Source organism: Sinocyclocheilus rhinocerous, unplaced genomic scaffold (assembly GCF_001515625.1).
Source record: "Sinocyclocheilus rhinocerous isolate Xijiao unplaced genomic scaffold, SAMN03320098_v1.1 scaffold795, whole genome shotgun sequence".
NCBI lineage: Eukaryota > Metazoa > Chordata > Actinopteri > Cypriniformes > Cyprinidae > Sinocyclocheilus > Sinocyclocheilus rhinocerous.
In genome coordinates this window covers 665,092-682,925 of record NW_015630361.1, presented here as the reverse complement: position 1 = coordinate 682,925, position 17,834 = coordinate 665,092, and the positions used below count along the sequence as shown (strand labels likewise).

General features: G+C 35.8%; 1 long non-coding RNA gene across 3 annotated transcripts in view; it reads right to left on the bottom strand.

The window, feature by feature from the left end:
* Nucleotides 1–7,709: 7,709 nt before the first annotated feature.
* The window catches only part of LOC107740289 (uncharacterized), a 22,715-nt gene continuing 12,590 nt past the window's right edge, over nt 7,710–17,834 (bottom strand). For all 3 annotated transcript variants that reach the window (XR_001640071.1, XR_001640073.1, XR_001640072.1), the window contains one exon: nt 7,710–7,769. This is a non-coding gene — a long non-coding RNA (uncharacterized LOC107740289). The remainder of the gene's footprint in view (nt 7,770–17,834) is intronic.

The window sequence follows — 17,834 nt, the reverse complement described above, 5'->3', positions numbered from 1 at the left end:
GTGTGTGGGAGAGTGTGTGTGTGTGTGTGTGTGTGAGTGTGTGTGTGTGAGATTGTGTGAGTGTGTGTGTGTGTGTGTGTGACTGAACAAGTGCTGGTCTGCTCTGCATTAAACATTAAACTGTCCCGTCTGCAGCGGTGTGTGCGGGATGTGTGCGTGGATCCGGGAGGAGTCGAGCTCTGGGAACTCGCAGCACATTCAGGTTACACGGGGAACTCTGAGGTTCACCACACTCAAACACGGACCGCTCTCACACACACGTAATAATCAGTGGAATATAAATGTAGTTAAATAAGGCAGATGTAATGAGGTGCTTGATGACATTTGATGAGTTTGGTCACTGTATCTGTGAGAGAGTTCATCTTATTATTCTTTATGTTCCTCTTCTGCTTTAATGAGGGCAGATGTGGAGCTGAAATGAACACAAGCTGATCATCATGTTCTCCAGCATGATTAGAGATGTTCATAGAGCATCTTCAACTTCAGTGCAAGAACAAAATCTGATCAGACAGTTAATTTCAAATCACATAACAGTTTAGCCTCTGTAATATTTCTTATAAATAATTTTAAATTACATTATACATTTCAATAAATAAATAAAAAATTATAGAGTCAACATGACCACATACTTATGGCTTTACGTATGGCTTATAGCTTTATTGTTAACCCTGAACACCTTTTAATAAGTTAAATATTATTCAATTAATTGATATATTCACTGAGCCATACAATATGGAACCTTTGCACAAGCGTTTTTTTAGTGTCACTGAGATACTATTATATTTTTTATTAATTAATCCCTTTTCATTTTCATTTGAAAGTTTGAGTAATTTTGTTTTGTATATATAAACCTCAGCTCTAAATTCTCACTGGCTAAAAATTCCTCTTTGTGAGTCCAATTTTTCAAAAATTTTTATTTAAAAAATCCTTTTATTTCAATTAAAATATCGAATATATATATATATATATATATATATATAGAAAGACAGAGAGCGAGAGCGAGAGAGAGAGATGTAGAATCCATTGGTCAATAGATGTGAGAACTGAGATATTTTTTATTTAAATTAAAATGGCAAGTAATCATGTTGCGTGTTGAAGCAGCATCAGTGTCTTGTTGCAGATGTACACACACAGTCTCTTTTTAGTACAAAGTTCTCGTTTGAAGTTCAAATTCTGATCAGCCTGATAAAAATGAAACATTCACCAGAGACTGAAGAAAAAGCAACAGCTCCTTCACCTCAGGGCAAGCACCCTTTATCCTCATCAATCGTCTACGCTTGGCTTTGATCCTGTTTTAAAATGATTAGTCATTGGTTGTTTTCAGTTAGTTTAGTTTAGGTAAGATATAATGCTATGTTAAAGCTAGAAACATCAAAACTGTTTCCTTAAATGCAAATATACGAATGAGTAAAATTGTATATCTTCACATAGGCTGCTTATAAAGACTCAAACGTATGCAAAAGCAAGCTTCAATAAAAGCAAGACTACTGAATGTGTTAAGATGAACATTCAGCATAAATTCATAGATTTGGAAGTAAATAGTGAACATTAAACAGAAGTCAAACACTCACCGTACAAGTATGTTGTTTGGCTTGAAAGCTTCCAACTCTGAACCTTCAGGCCTTAAGAATCTTATGCATCCCACATAATTGCTTTCTTTACGTAACAGCTCCTTTTTGCTATATTTGCACATTTAGTACAAACGTTGCCAGTTAGTTTACATAATCATGACATAACTTTGCATAGATAAGGCTACTAAATGATTCATCACACACGCTACGGTTTTTCCTATTTTCCCACAAGCAGGTGAAATCGCATTAGAACGTGTGAAGGATCAATAAGTGGTTGAATGAGGTATGTCAAAAACCCTGATGCTTAAAAGCACGACAGATTCTGTTCCGTCTGTCACTGTGCACATGCTTTGAATGATCTGGATGTATGCATGTGCAAACAGAAGCAGCTCATATGTTGGAGATTTACTGTAAACCAGACTGACAGTGAAACACTTCATGAATAACCAGGGCAGTAGATCAGAAAACGACTGTTGCTCGATGTATGTCATACAGCGGTTGGCTTTTTCCTACTAGATTTCAGATAATCTAATTTGAACAGTGCAAAAATGTTTGCTTCGGAGACAGCATGCATGTGTGTGTACAGTGAAAACTGTGAACAAGTGTTTTTTATTCATGTAATAATTACAAAACCAATACAAAATTAAGTTGTTTAAAATTATATATTGCTAATAATAATAACAACAATATAAGAAATAGAAATATATATTGTAAAATAAAATTAAACTTTTTTTCTGTAAAATAATAATATACGTAACTTATTTTTAAAAAATTATGCATATAAGAAATGAAAATTGGCTTTTGCACAGATGGTCAGTTTTTCTTGATTCCACTGAAGCTCAAGATGCTTTCAGAAAAATTATCTCAAATAATGCTGGAGAACATGATCGTCAGGTTTTGCTCGTGTAGCTTCAGTGCTGCCGTCACTAAAGCAAAAGAGACTAACCAAATACTTGAAGTCAGTAATTCACATTTTACTGTGAAATTTTAGAGTGAAATGAGCTTTTCAAAAAGAATAAACATGAGTAGATTAGCCTACATAAGGTGGTTGGAGATGATGAAAAAAAGACTAAGAGCATGTATTTAAAAAGCTAATGGCGTCGATTTTGAATTAGATTTTTTTCAAATAAACTTTTCAACATATTATGCTGAGATTATCACTTGTAAATTGCTTTAAATCAGACAAATGCAAAATATAATTATTTTCACTCTAAGACTTGGACTGTAGATGTAATTGAGAAAGTGCAAGAGAATTGCAGAAAGCACATTTTTCAAACTCTCTCATCTCGCTGGGATGGAAGCAATTAGCAGAGAACAAAGCAAAAAAAAAATTTAAGTCACAAAATGTGCTCAGAACTGAGTGTCTTTTACTTCACCCACAGAATCTTAATAGAGACAAAGTTGGAAACTAAGTGAAACAAAAACTATTTTAAAAGGGTCATAAGTTGATGCTAAAAATAACATTATTTTGTGTATTTAGTGTAATGCAATGTGTTTACACAGTTTAAGGTAAAAAAAAAACTCATTTTCCACATACAGTACATTATTGTTGCTCCTGTCTGCTTCTCCTTTCTGAAACTTGTCGGTTTTTACAAAGCTCATCGTTCTGAAAAGCGCGATGTGCTCTGATTGGCCAGCTATCCAGTGCATTGTGACTGGCCGAATACCTTAAGCGAGTGATGGAAATGTTACGCCCCTTACTATTTTTGGAAACACACAGCGTCTCTACGACAACAATACTACAGCGAGCTTGTTGTTTGTCGTTTCTCCGATCACAAATGCAGACATGGTTTTATGTTTACGCGGCGCAGCGCGATGCAACACAACACGTAAAAAGACAGTGTAAGTCATTATAATCAGTAATTAAGTCCCCACTGGACTGGGGATGCAACAAATGCCTCGTTTATAATGGGTTTTATTGGTTTTGTCTCGTCACGCAATCATATGGCATCATATGGTAAGGGGCGTAACATTTCCGTCACACACTTCCAATAGTATTTGAGGTATTCGGCCAATCACAACGCACTGGATATCTGGCCAATCAGAGCACACTTTGCTTTTCAGACCGATGAGCTTTGTAAAAATCGACGCGTTTCAGAAAGGCGGGGCATAGAGGAGCAACAATAATGTACAGTATGTGGAAAATAATGTGTTTTTTTAACCTTAAAACGCATAAACACATTTCATTACACCAAATGCACAAAATAATGTTCTTTTTTAGCAACGTCATATGACCCGTTTAAACTCTTTTAAATCGTCTGAGCTATCAGAGCAACCTCAGCAAATTAATTCTCAGCAAACGGAAAATCGACAGCAATGAGATTATGGAGAATTCTGATGCTGATTGTTTTCTCTTGAAACCTAATCTCACATGGGTCTCCTCTTGAGTTTCAGAAAAGATCTCAATAATGTCTCAAGATGTTCTCAGAAGTATCGCCTTTCATTTTTCCTACAGAATTCTAGAACAAACATCTGAGACAAAGTTAGAACTCATGTACTCTATAAAAGAGTTACCTCTGAGAAATATATTTTTTCCTTATATGAAATGAAAACAACAAATTATATCTCTTTATTATCTCAACTCATTCTTCTAGACTGCAGTGAGATTACACGGAGACGTAAACTGCTGATGGTTCTCCTAAAACCCCAGATAATCTCACATGGCTACTCTAGAGTTTCTGAAAAGATCTCAACAAGGTCTCATATTGTGCTCAGATTTGCCAAGAATCCAAAGTCTACAATCAAACTCAATATGAACTCAAATATTTATCATCAAATGTTGCTCTTCACATTCATTTTATATCTCTATACTCTTACTGGATGACACCTATTGAATCCATTTGAGACTATTTTTGTATCTCCAACAGAATTTTCGGAAAAATATCTGAGACAAAGTTAATACTGAAATGAAACAAAACTGAGAACTCCTTAAGACTTCTGAGTTATTAAAGAGTAAGCTCTGAGAATTTTTTTTCTGCCCACTAATTCTTCTAGACAGCAATGAATTGCATGGAGACCTAACCTGCTGATTTTTGTCCTAAAACCCCAGCCATCTCTAAAGTTTCAGAAAATATCTCAAAATCCGTTCAGATTTGCCAAATTCTGCCATAAAAAGTCAAAGATCTCATTCTTACCTCAAACATTTCTCATCAAATGTTCTCTTACTGGATGACAACTACTGACACATTTGAGTCAATTTGAATATCTTCAACAGAATTTTAGGAGAAACATCTGAGAAAATGGTAATACTGAAAAGAAACACAAATGAGAATTCCTTAAGACTTCTGTGTTATTAAAAAGTGTTAAGTGAGATCTCTTTAATATCTCATCTAATTTTTCTAGACAGCAATGAGATAACATGTAGATCATTGCTGCTGATTTTTCTCTTAAAACCCCAGTCATCTCCTCTAAAGTTTCAGAGGAGATCTCAACAACTGTGCTCAGACTGGCCAAAGTCTGCAATCAAAGCTCAAATATCTCACCTGAGCTCAAACATTTCTCATCAGAATCAGAATCAGAATCAGAATGAGCTTTATTGCCAGGTATGTTTACACATACGAGGAATTTGTTTTCGTGACAGAAGCTTCCACAGTGTAACAGAATGACAGTGACAGAACAAAAAACACAGATAATAAAAAATAAAAAAATAGAACAAGTAAATAAGGAATAAAAATATATAAATTGACAATTGTATGTGCAGGTATATTACAATAGACAGTTTTGTATGTACAGGTACTGTATATTATGTGCAAATTTGAGGTGTAGACTGAGTATGAGTGTTAGATAAATAAGTGCATGATTGTATAAATAGTGTGTGTTCCACAGTTATTGTTAAGTGTTCATGAGATGGATGGCCTGAGGGAAGAAACTGTTCCTGGCCGTTCTGGTGCTCATCAAATGTTCTCTTACTTTACGACAACTACTGACTCATCTGAATCTATTTGTATGGCTCCAACAGAATTGCAGGAAAAACATCTGCTATGAAAAAGCAATTGTTCTCCGGGAGTATTTACAAACAACTCCAGAATTGTTCATTCCCCCTATGTATTATGATGTTGCAAAGTTCAAATGAATATTCTCTCTGCTGAGCTCTCGTCTCTCGTGTTTGTTCTCGAGGGCACGTTGTTTTGAAGGACGCGGCGTGTTTTCTTGCACCATCCCATGCCTTCCTCTCTAGTCCGTGGCCGTAAACCCTGCTCAGGGGTGGGGTAAACCCGGCCCCGCCGCCCATCGGCCCAGCTACGGCGCGAGGCTAGTGAGGCTAGCGCTGGAGGTGTTGAGCAGCAGGTCCTCACAGTAAGTTGTGGTGACAGGTGTCATTGGAGCACACACCCGCCGCTCTGACGACTGTCCCTCTCGCTTACGATCCCACGCACGGCACTTTTCACAAGTCATGGAAACACACACACACACACACGTTAGTGTACCTGGAGGCTCTGGACTCCTGCTCTGGCTTCCCACACACGCCTGCTGCCAACTCGAGTTACATGACGAGAACGAGAAAACGGCCACAGTAACCACAGTAAATTAGCATGAGCCACTACAACCAGAGCTTTACATTTCCTGATGAAATTATGAGTACATTTGCTACTATGATGTAGGCGGTTGCCAGGGTGTTGCTATGCAGTTGCTAAGATTTTCTGAAAGTTTTTAGTATGTTGCTATGTGGTTTCCAGGTTGTTTTTAAGCAGTTTTGTTGCTATGCAGTTTCTAAGATTTTCTGAATGTTTTAGTATGTTGCTATGTGGTTTCCAGGTTGTTTCTAAGCAGTTTTGCTGCTACGCTGTTGCAAAGCTTTTTTGAGAATTTTTAGCATGTTGCTATGCGGTTGCCAGGGTGTTGCTATGCAGTTGCTAAGATGTTCTGTATGTTTCTAGTATGTTGCTATGTGGTTTCCAGGTTGTTTCTAAGCAGTTTTGCTGCTACGCTGTTGCTAAGCTGTTTTGAGAATTTTTAGCATGTTGCTATGTGGTTTCCAAGGTGTTGCTATGCACTTGCTAAGAAGTTCTGAACGTTTTTAGTATGTTGCTATGTGGTTTCCAGGTTGTTTCTATGCAGTTTTTTTGCTATTCTGTTGCCAAGCTGTCCTGAGAGTTTTTAGCATGTTGCTATGTGGTTGCCATGGTGTTCTCGGTTGTTGCTAAGGAGTTGTTAAGATGTTCAGGGTGGTTTTTAGTGCACTGCTATACTTTGAAACTGAAAATCTACTCATAATTTAAAGCAATTCAACTACAGTCAAACGACCCTTTTTGAAAAGTAGTCACTAGCTGTAAAAAAAAATTGCTAACTACATTTAATCTATTTCAGTGAGCATAATATATTTTAAATGTGTGTATATTTAAGTATAAAAACATATATACTTAAAAATACATTAAATACTCTTAAATATATATTTTAAATATATGACTATGAAAATATCATTTACTAATATAATTTACAAATAATTTATTAATTTTATTAAATTAAATACACACATTTAAAATATATTATGCTCACTGAAATAGATTAAATGTAGTTAGCAATTTTTTATAGCTAGTGACTACTTTTTAAAAAGGGTTGTTTGACTGTAGTTGAATTGCTTTAAATTATGAGTAGATTTACAGTTGCAAAGTAACATCTTCAACACTGATGTTCCCTCAGAAGGCAGCTGTCTATATAGGCAGCACACAGCTCGTTTCTGTCTCTTTGAACTTGACCTCAGCTCTATTCAGTCTTTTTGCTGGTGTGTGTATCACAGCCTGGGTGTGAAGAGTGTGTGTGTGTGTGTGTGTGTGTGTGTGTGTATAAAGGCTCACAGTGGGAGTCCAGGTTTGGCTCCGTCCATGCGGAGCAGCCATTAGATCATGATAATTAGCTAGTGCATCTCAGTGGGACCTCGGTAGGAGATCAAATGCTTCTCAGGACTCTCAAACACACACACTCTCACACACACACACACACACAGAGAGAGAGCTAATGAACACAACCACCCAATTCTCCTCCTTACCCCATTCACACCCTCCACCAGGCACTGTAAACGCTCCGTCCTCACTCCACCTTTTCACACGGCTGTCCGCGGCGTTATTGGAGCACCAGCGGCGCGAGGACACAAAAGAACAGTGTTTATTTAACATTCCTTTAGAACTGGACTGAAAAACGCCCGCTTCTCTGTTAGGCCTCCAATTTAATTCTCCTTCCGTTCTCCTCAGGTCGCAATGCCTTAGAAAAAGGAACAAATCAGACATTATTTAAAAATTAGAATTAACATTTATTCATTTAATAGTCACTTTTGTGAAAATAAAGGTCGTATATTGGTAAAATTGTCAATTATAATCTTACTACTAATAAATCAGACAGTAAATACATTTATAATGTCAAAATATTATTTCAAATAAATGCTGTTCTTTTGAACTTTCTATTCATTTAAAGAGAAATTTATCATAATTTCCACAAACAAATGTGAAGCAGCACAACTGTTTTTAACATTGATAATTATAAAAAATGTTTCTTAAGCAGCAAATCAGCAGATTTGAATGGTTTCTGAAGGATCATGTGACACTGAAGCCTGGAATAATGATGCTGAAAATTCAGCTTTTCATCAGATAAATAAATTACATTTTATAATATATTCACTGAGAAAACAGCTATTTTAAATTGTAATAATATTTCAAATTTTTACAGTTTTAACTGTATTTTTAATCAAATAAATGCAGCCTTGGCAAAAAAAAAAAAAAATTATTTAAAAAACATTTTTAAAAATCTTACTGACCCTAAAGTAACTAAAAATGTTTATACTTATTCATATTAATCTTATAAGTTATATATGTCTGTTGATGCCTATAATCAGTGTACAACAGAATTTTTTTTTATCAGGTAACAAATATGCTTAATATAAGTGAAAAACGAATTAATATAACTGAATCAACACTAAGTCACACCAAATAATGCTGGTACAAATATAAGATTAAAACAACATCTGCATATTGATGTACATGTGGAAAAAATGATACAATGTGGTGCATGTGAAACATCAGTCTCTATTATCATTAACAACAGCATTAATTATAAGATCAAGAGCATAGCCTTCTTTTTATTCCTAATAACAGAAGTAACTGCTACAAAAGTTTTAAATTAGGGTGTTTTGTGTATAGATGTGCACAAATAAATAGAAGCTAATGGCGCGGCCTGTTTCATGTTATTTTAGCGTGCTGCGCGTAATCTTGCATCTTGAGAAGAACCAGATTCACTGCGCTCTTGTGCAACGTGAGAAAATCAGACACTGTGCATAAGGTCCATTTGTTTTAATGTATTCATGTTCACTATGTTTTAATTAAGACACTTTGTGTCCCACTAATTAGTGTCAGATTTAAGCAAATATTGCAGCAGGAGGCAAAGCGCCAAGTGCTATGACTTTAATATTCGTGAGAATAACAGCAATGACATTATGACAAGTTGCTTTCTCACCAAACGAGTTCATGCCATAAAAACAAGGAGTCAATGACGTTTGACGTTTAAATGTGCTTCCTCCAAGAGTCGACCAAACCTAATCCCAATGTCATTTGCATTTATGCAGATTAATCTTCTAATCTGCATGTCTCGCTAATGAACAAGACAGAATTTGTGTGTGTGTGTGTGTGTGTGTGTGTGAGTGTGAGTGTGAGTGTGTGTGTGCAAGAGAGAGAGAGAGAGAGAGAAAGCTCTTGGTTAATTAGCAAATCTTTGCTTTGGATTCCTAAAGGTCAAAGTGCCAGAGGCTTACATACGCTTCCTTTATAACATGACAAGCTAGAAGTGACAAGTGCGCTGACAGCTTGTTCTTTATTTTCTTTCTTTTCATTCTTTCTTACAAGATTGCAATCTGGTATTCAAAGCATGTTGCATGCAATAAATTTGCCTGATCAAAAAACAATTTTTGCACTTGACATGTCCCGTGATAAGCTATACTGCCTATAACTGTATAATTACTATGCATGCAGTTTTGAAATTTGATTTGTTACAATGCAGACCTATTTAAGTGAACTGCAAAAAAATTAAATTAAATTAAAATGGCCTAAACATGGTATTGCAATGAAATATATCCACAAAAAACCCACAATATGGTCCAACTTTCCCCATATAAATTTACATAAATTTTAATGTAAGATATTTGCGCTGAAATATTTTTTTCAATGTTGTTTGTCAACTGCTTATGTACATAATTGGATGCATTATAACTGAATAACAGGATTAATATTAAAACAGGCCTAAAACAGGGGTTCTGTGGGTCTTAAAAAGTATTACTTTGAACTTCAACAGATTAAGGCCAAAAAAGGTCCAAGGCATTAAATGTTGCATGCATTGCACAAAAAAAAGAGTATCTTCCTCAGTATTTCACTTGATACATTGAAGATGCACAATGAAGATGAGAAGCCTTGTTTTCTGAAAAAAAACTAAATGAAGTGAGTTTATGCTTAAAACAAGAACAAATATTTGTCAATGGGGTGTGTAAACTTGTTTCCCTTCTAATTAAGCTGATTTATTTCTGAATTTCACAGAAAACAAGACTTCTTACATCATTTTGATTCTAAAGTAAATGTATTTGGATTTAAGATTCTTTAGACATTTGTACTGGAAAACGAAACAAAAATACTGAGGAAGAGCATCACTTTTTTGCACTGTAATCAGAATGTAGAGTAAAAGTCATTTCCATAATCTTTTTTTTTTTTGTTCTAATTATTTGTTTATTTATTTAATTTGCAGACTTGATTAATAAAGCACACACCGAGATCTTGTCTCCAGCGTGCTGGAGGTGCGTTTAGAGCAGTGGCACACGTGAGGATGCGCTCCATAATCAAATCCAGATGAAACTGACATTTCCAGAGTAATTCCCTGATTATCCCTGGCTCCAAACACACACAGCACTCATTTTCCCTGTCCTCGAACAAACCCTCCTCAAAAGAGTCCACACGCAAACTCTAGAGTTTATATCACCTTCAAAGGAAGACATGTTAAAGGGAAAGTGCACCCAAAAATTACAAATTTGTCATGCATTTACTCTCTCATGACTTTCATCTCTCTTTCTTTTTCTTCTGTGGAAAAATACTTGTAAGTAATTACAGTCATTTTATGCAAAAAAAAAACAAAAAGTGAGAAATCAAAATAAATCAAATGTAGTACAAGTTTACAATGACATGAGGATAAATGAAAGCTCACCCCAAAATTATAATTTTGTCATGCATATATTAACCCTAATGATTGTCTGTATGACTTTTGTCCGTTTTTATTTCTTTCTTAACTTCCTGTGTAGAGATCATTTGAAGTAATTAATTTTACAGACCAAAAAACACAAACAAAAAACAGTATATAAATATGAAAATGTAATACAGGTTACAAGGACATGAGAGTAAATGATAGTTCACCCAAAAATTACAATTTTGTCATGCATTTGCTCAACCCAAACGACTGTCTATATTCTTAAATAAATAAATAAATATGCATTTTTTTTATCTAAATAAGTGAGTTTAATGTTTTATACAAACCAAAAAAAAGCTATATAAATAACATTTATTTACTTATTAAAATGCACTATGACACTACCATGTTTTTTTGCAGATGAAATAACACAGTATATTATTATGGTAATCATACTGTACATTATGTATCCATATATTTTCATATATTTCCATATATTCTTTTTTTAAATAATTATTATCGTTTTATAGACAAAAAATATTTTTCACATAAAAATAAAAAGTAATACAGTTTTAGTAATAAAGTAATAAAGTTTAGGACTACATGAGGGTAAATGTGTACCATTTTACATGGCCAAATAAGAGAGGGTTTGTTCTACTTTTTAAAACCCTGAATAATGTGCATTTTGTTTTAACATAAAATGCAAAATACATAGCTCAGTCATGACTAGTTATTTGAAACCAAGCATCAGGATCTAGCGTCTTTCTCGCGCTGTCACGGTCAAAGGAATGTAGTGTTTCTGATGTGATTGACAGCTCTGACAGACGCGTGCTGCTGGTGGCATCAGACGGTCAGAGAGAGAGAGACAGTGACCCTCAGGGGCCCTCAGAGACGCTCAGCCAGTGTGTCTGGACGGAGAACTGTCAAAACTGAGCTGCTCCAATTGCTTAATAGACAGCTGACAATAAGAATAACATCTCAATAAATGAACGGAGCAGAATAATTATGTTTGAGGGCCTTCAAAAAGTGTCATAGTAACACCATTACTTTATTTGTTTAATTATTTATGTATCATATATATATATATATATAGACAGTCAAAAAAATATTTATTTATTTATATTACATACTGTATGATGGTTAAACAGTTGCTTCTTCTAAATCTTTTTTTTTATTTGTTGAGCATAACCTCTGTCATCTCATTCTGACACAAAGAGGCGGCAATTATTTATTTGATGCTTTCTGTGATAAAGAAAACAAGCGATAAGTGCACAGAGGAGGAAACTATAATAAACTCATAAGTGTAAACAACAACAAAATCTCAAAGGAAGTGGGAATTCAGAGCCATATCATGGGCTAAACATCTCGCTGCACCTCGCACATTTCCTGAACATACATGAGATTTGAGACATTAATAAATAAGACTACATGTGTTGGTTAAAAATTTATTATTTCAGACAGAATGATGGTAGTGACATTAGGTAGGAATGAATGAATGAATGAATGAATGAATGTCTTATTTAGCTTTCTTTTTTTTTTTTTTTATCCAAAAAAAGCTAAATGAATAACATTCATTTATTCATTCATGCATTTATTTATTTATTTGTTTATTTAATCAATATCATGTTATATGAATAAGATAATCAAACAGTATTGTGGTATGTATTCAAGTTTACCCAGCACTGGGTTGTATTTAACCCAGCATTTTTTAGAGTGTGGTATTACTCTTTTCATAACACAAGGATAACCTTTTTTTATCCATTTCCAATAACTGTGAGTCATTCTGAAAAATAAGAATACATGGCGCCGCTGTTAAAAGTGTGATTATCATTTTATACAAACATGCACATATATTCATGTGTTTTTTTTTTTTATCCCGCTCTCTCGCTTCATTAAGGTGAGTTTCTACCTGCGCTGACGAGTGTGAAACAACAACCTCCCCAAAACTGACAGACAGGATTTAATGAAGCAACAGATAAGATTCAGTTTATGGATTACATGTTCTCTGCCCACACTTCTGTCTTCGCTTTGGGATTTCAGAGTTTACAAAGCGACAAAAGCCGCCCTCTGCACACAGCCCTACTGACAACATTTCCCACAATGCACTGAAACCCAGTCGCTGAACCGTGAATCTGGTCTGAAACAGCTCTTAAATGAGCGATGCACAATGGGCATATTTCCAAACGCAAATTCAAACCGATCTATGAGCAGTATTGCGAGTGACGCACCGTGAGAGGTATGCAAAAGGTGAGCGGTGGAAAGTCTCCTGGAAGCAGTGTTCCTCACTCCTGCGGTAAACAAGACAAGTCGCTGCAGGCTTGAAGATGTTCATGCATGACAGGAGAGAAACACTTCACTATTACCACTGGAACTGCACTTGATCAAGTTTAGCTGCACTTACTAACCTGCAGGTTGTGTATTTTGGTAAGAAAATGTGTTGAGTTCAACTTGGCTGACAATTTGTTTTAGAAAGTCTTTTAATGTGTGTGCACTCAGACGAGGAAAAAACACGCAAGCCGTCCCATCTGTTGAGCTGTGCTTGTAAAACTTTAACGGCTTGATTCACTGGCCTTTGGTTTCTTCATTCTGACACCCAACAAACAAGTTTCCTGACGCTCACTTTTCTACATACCTTCACTTTTTCTTAAGTCTATAAAACTTATTATCTATTTAAAATACACTTCTGTTTAAAAGTGTAATTGTGTTTTTGAAAGAAGTGTCTTATGCTCACCAAATGTTGCATTTAATTGATTCAAAATACAGTAAATTGTGAAATAGTATTGCAATCTAAAATAAAATTTTTCTATGTGAATATATTGTAAAATGCTATTTATTTCTGTGATGAAAAGCTGAATTTTCAGCATCATTACTCCAGTCTTCAGTGTCACATGATCTTCAGAAATCATTCTAATATGCTGATTTGCTGCTCAAGAAACATTTCTGATTATTATCAATGTTGAAAACAGTTGTGCTGATTAATATTTTACGGAAACCATACATTTTTATTTTTCCGGATTCTTTGATGGCTAGAAAAGTTTGAAATAAAAATCTTTTGTAACATTATAAATGTCACTTTTGATGCATTTCATTTTATCTAAGATAAATAAAATTCAAATCACATCTATGCACACATTTTTAAATCGAATCATGAACCCAAGAATAATTTTGAATCGAATTGTGAGTCGAATCCAAAAGATTCCCACCCCTGCTAAAAGACACTCAAAACAACCATGGTAATGCAAAGCAACATGCTAAAATGCCATATCATAGCGACATGAAGATTGACTTTTTTGACTTGGGCCAGTTTCTAGCAGCAACACTTGATTCGATCATTTTAGCAACTTTGCACTTTGGTTGCTTCGTTCTCCCTGCAAATCATAAGCAAACGCTTCCTGATACTCGCGTTTACACATGCGTGAACAACCAAAATTCTCACACCTGCCTCGAACGCTCCTTCCCATCGCGGGACGCTATTATCTGGCGGTCTCGTCAACGCAACCCCACACCTTCCCTAAACACACACTCGCCCCCCTTGCATGCTGTCCTTTGATGAGGAAAAAACTGGCAGTAAATTCCAGCTCCTTCTGCGATTAGCGAGGTTAACAAGCTTCCCCGGCTTAAGCTAATGAGAAGCGTCTATACGCAGGGGTCACCACGGGGCCCCCGCAACTGAGAGCCGAGCCCTTCCTCGGCTCCTCGGTTTCTCCTTTCTCTCTGCAGCACCAGCCCTTTCTCCGTCCTGCTGGGGACAGATGGGGGTTCTCATTAAGACAGGATGTACCAACGCACTGTAAACTACTTTTTTCCCCTTTTTTCTTTTACTCCCTTTTGCTTTCTCTCTCTCTCGCTCTCGCTCTCTGAGAATCTTTGGTCTGCTGGAGATCAGTTGCAGATGTAGAGGGACGGAAAGCAGACACACTGTCGGCCATCGCAGAAGGAGCCTCGCGGATCACCGCAGAGAGGAACAAACATCTAAATTTACACAGGGCTGTGTGCCACGGGACAGTCGGAGAGTCAATGGTTCTTCTTCTTATCGAGTACCATTTGGGGTTTTCAAGTTGGTCATATGGTTCCCTGGAGAAAGTTTTAACTCGGAATCGCATCTATTTAGTAACCATGGCGACTTCAGTTATGTTCTCATTTAGAACACTGGGAGATTTGGAGAAATGTAGCATTCCGTCACTTGCTCACCAATGGATGCTCTGCAGTGAATGGGTGCCGTCAGAATCACCAGGGTCCAAACAGCTGATCACAATAATCCATATAAAGTTGCATGTCTGTAAGAAACAAATCCATCAAGACACTTAAAACCATTATTTCTGGCTAAAGTCCATAATCCATAATATTGCTTTCTGTAGCGAAAAACTTGGCTTATCTGAATCAGGAGAGACATCTGCACAGATCAAGCACTGTTTACAAGCCAAAACAGACCTAAATAAATATGTTAGTGGATTTTGATGTGAAAAGACAACAGGGGATGGACTTTTTCACTGGAGGAAGCATTATTGTGGATAATGGACAAAGGGACAGAGGCAACGGTTTAAAGTTAAAATGTCTTAATGATGAATTTGATTCTTACAAACACAGCTTTTGGCTTCACTAGATGTTAATTGATGGACTGGATTGGTGTGGATTACATGTGGATTATTGTGATATTTTTATCAGCTGTTTGGACTCTCATTCTGACGGCACCCATTCACTGCAGAGGATCCATTGGTGAGCAAGTGATGGAATGCTGCATTTCTCACAATTCTTTTTCTACATCTTAGAAGACCTGAGGGCGAACACATTTTCAGAAAATGTTCATTTTTGGATGAACTATTCCTTTAAAAAGCTCATCAGACTGTAGAAATCTTCTGATTGGAACTTCTATTTTTAAAAATTGGAGGGAACTGAACAACCAGAATGGCACAGTTTTCTTAGTTTACATGCTACACAGCCCACTGCAGTATATCACCTGTCAATCAGCAGCACACTGACTCCACACAGGAGCCAGAACATGCCTCAACCCGCATCTGTGTGCATGTGTCATACATTTACATGTAAGAAATGATAACATGTTCCATGTTGAGCAAGAGGAAAAGATCCACAACAATGCAATTTGCACAATTATGAATGCATCTGAACGTCAACTTATCGCAACTTGGATGTGCCATGTCCAAATATGTTTAAATGTGTGCACATGTATGTTTACAGTAAATATAAGTGGGGACTCAACATGATTTTAATTCTTGAATTATTCTACTTGAACTCATACTAAAGTCACCTCAAAAAATGCCATTCACAACAAATATGTTTAAATGTGTGCACATGTATGTTTACAGTAAATATAAGTGGGGACTCAACATGATTTTAATTCTACTTGAACTCATACTAAAGTCACCTCAAAAAATGCCATTCACAATCCACAAGACATCTGTACAAGAAAGACTTATTTTTAAGCATGTGGAATTGATTGGATCCTTAAAAGTGGATGTTGCAACCAGAATGAAGTCTTGTGATTGGGAAGCCGTTGAAAAACGTAAGAGCGATTTCTGTCTTCAACATTTCCCAGGCAGAGCAAGCTATTCGATTTTGATAAAAGACTAAATTTAGCTTTCATTAAAATGGCTTGCACTGATCAATTGTGCACAATAAGATCAGGAACATGCAATAAAGTAAAAAGAGTCCGTTTTGATTCACGCTGAAGAGAGTACATGGAATGAAGAGCAAATAAAATGGTGAAAAAATAATTCTACTTGAACTCATACTAAAGTCACCTCAAAAAATGCCATTCACAATCCACAAGACATCTGTACAAGAAAGACTTATTTTTAAGCATGTGGAATTGATTGGATCCTTAAAAGTGGATGTTGCAACCAGAATGAAGTCTTGTGATTGGGAAGCCGTTGAAAAACGTAAGAGCGATTTCTGTCTTCAACATTTCCCAGGCAGAGCAAGCTATTCGATTTTGATAAAAGACAAAATTTAGCTTTCATTAAAATGGCTTGCACTGATCAATTGTTCACAATAAGATCAGGAACATGCAATAAAGTAAAAATAGTCCGTTTTGATTCACGCTGAAGAGAGTACATGGAATGAAGAGCAAATAAAATGGTGAAAAAATATTAAATGCACTTTTCCTTATACATCAATACAATATAAAATATAAATAGATATTTTATTGATTTATATTTTATATAAAATATAAACAAACATGAAGTTATACATTTATTTATTTATTCAAGAAAAAATAAAATATTTTATATGTAATCAAAATACTTGTGCTGAAAAGTAGGCAAATGTCCATATTATTTAGCATTTGCATTATATAGAATACATCCAATTCCATATTCACACAGTGCCATACTGTATATTTCTGAGATCACACAGCTGAAGAGGGGTTACATGCATGTCTGTGTGCTTCCCTCTCTACTCACATTAAACTCATGAGCTGTCGCTGAAGGCAGGACGTCTAACACGATGGAGGACAAAGCAACGAGAATAATCAGGACAGGGCGTAATGATAATTCAATTAAAAGGTCCCCCTCCCCACAGGAACTTGAGGAAGCTTCTGTTTAGATCTAATTGAGTGCAGCTCCTACGGCAGGAGGCGTGGCTACAGTCCTGAGGGAGGCTCAGTTAATTCACTAATTAATCTTCACAAGACTCATCTGCATGGCCAAAGGGGAAACAGAAGGATGGATAGATATTAAAATGAACTGTTTTCTATTTCATTGGAAGATTTTGACCTTCCGTGTTCTTACAGTACGGTTGCGTTTCAAATCCTAGTTAGCGGCCTACCTATAGCATTTCATGGAACCATAAGTGCACTCCCAATGCAAAGACTCATCAAAAATGTAGGCTGCAACATCATGCTGCATCCTAAGACAATTAATTTTAGCCAAATTATAATGTACAAGTTTAGTGGGGGAAAAAAACAATTCAGATGGCAGAGTGTGGTGATTAAAAATGTTGATTATAAATGCATTTCATTTATAATGAAAAAATAGCAATCTACTTCAAAATGGACTGCCTAAAATGTTATGTTCATGTTTAATGTATTATGTGGTTAGTTTTGCATCATGCAATTCCAGATTGCGAACAGGTTGATATATATATATATATATATAT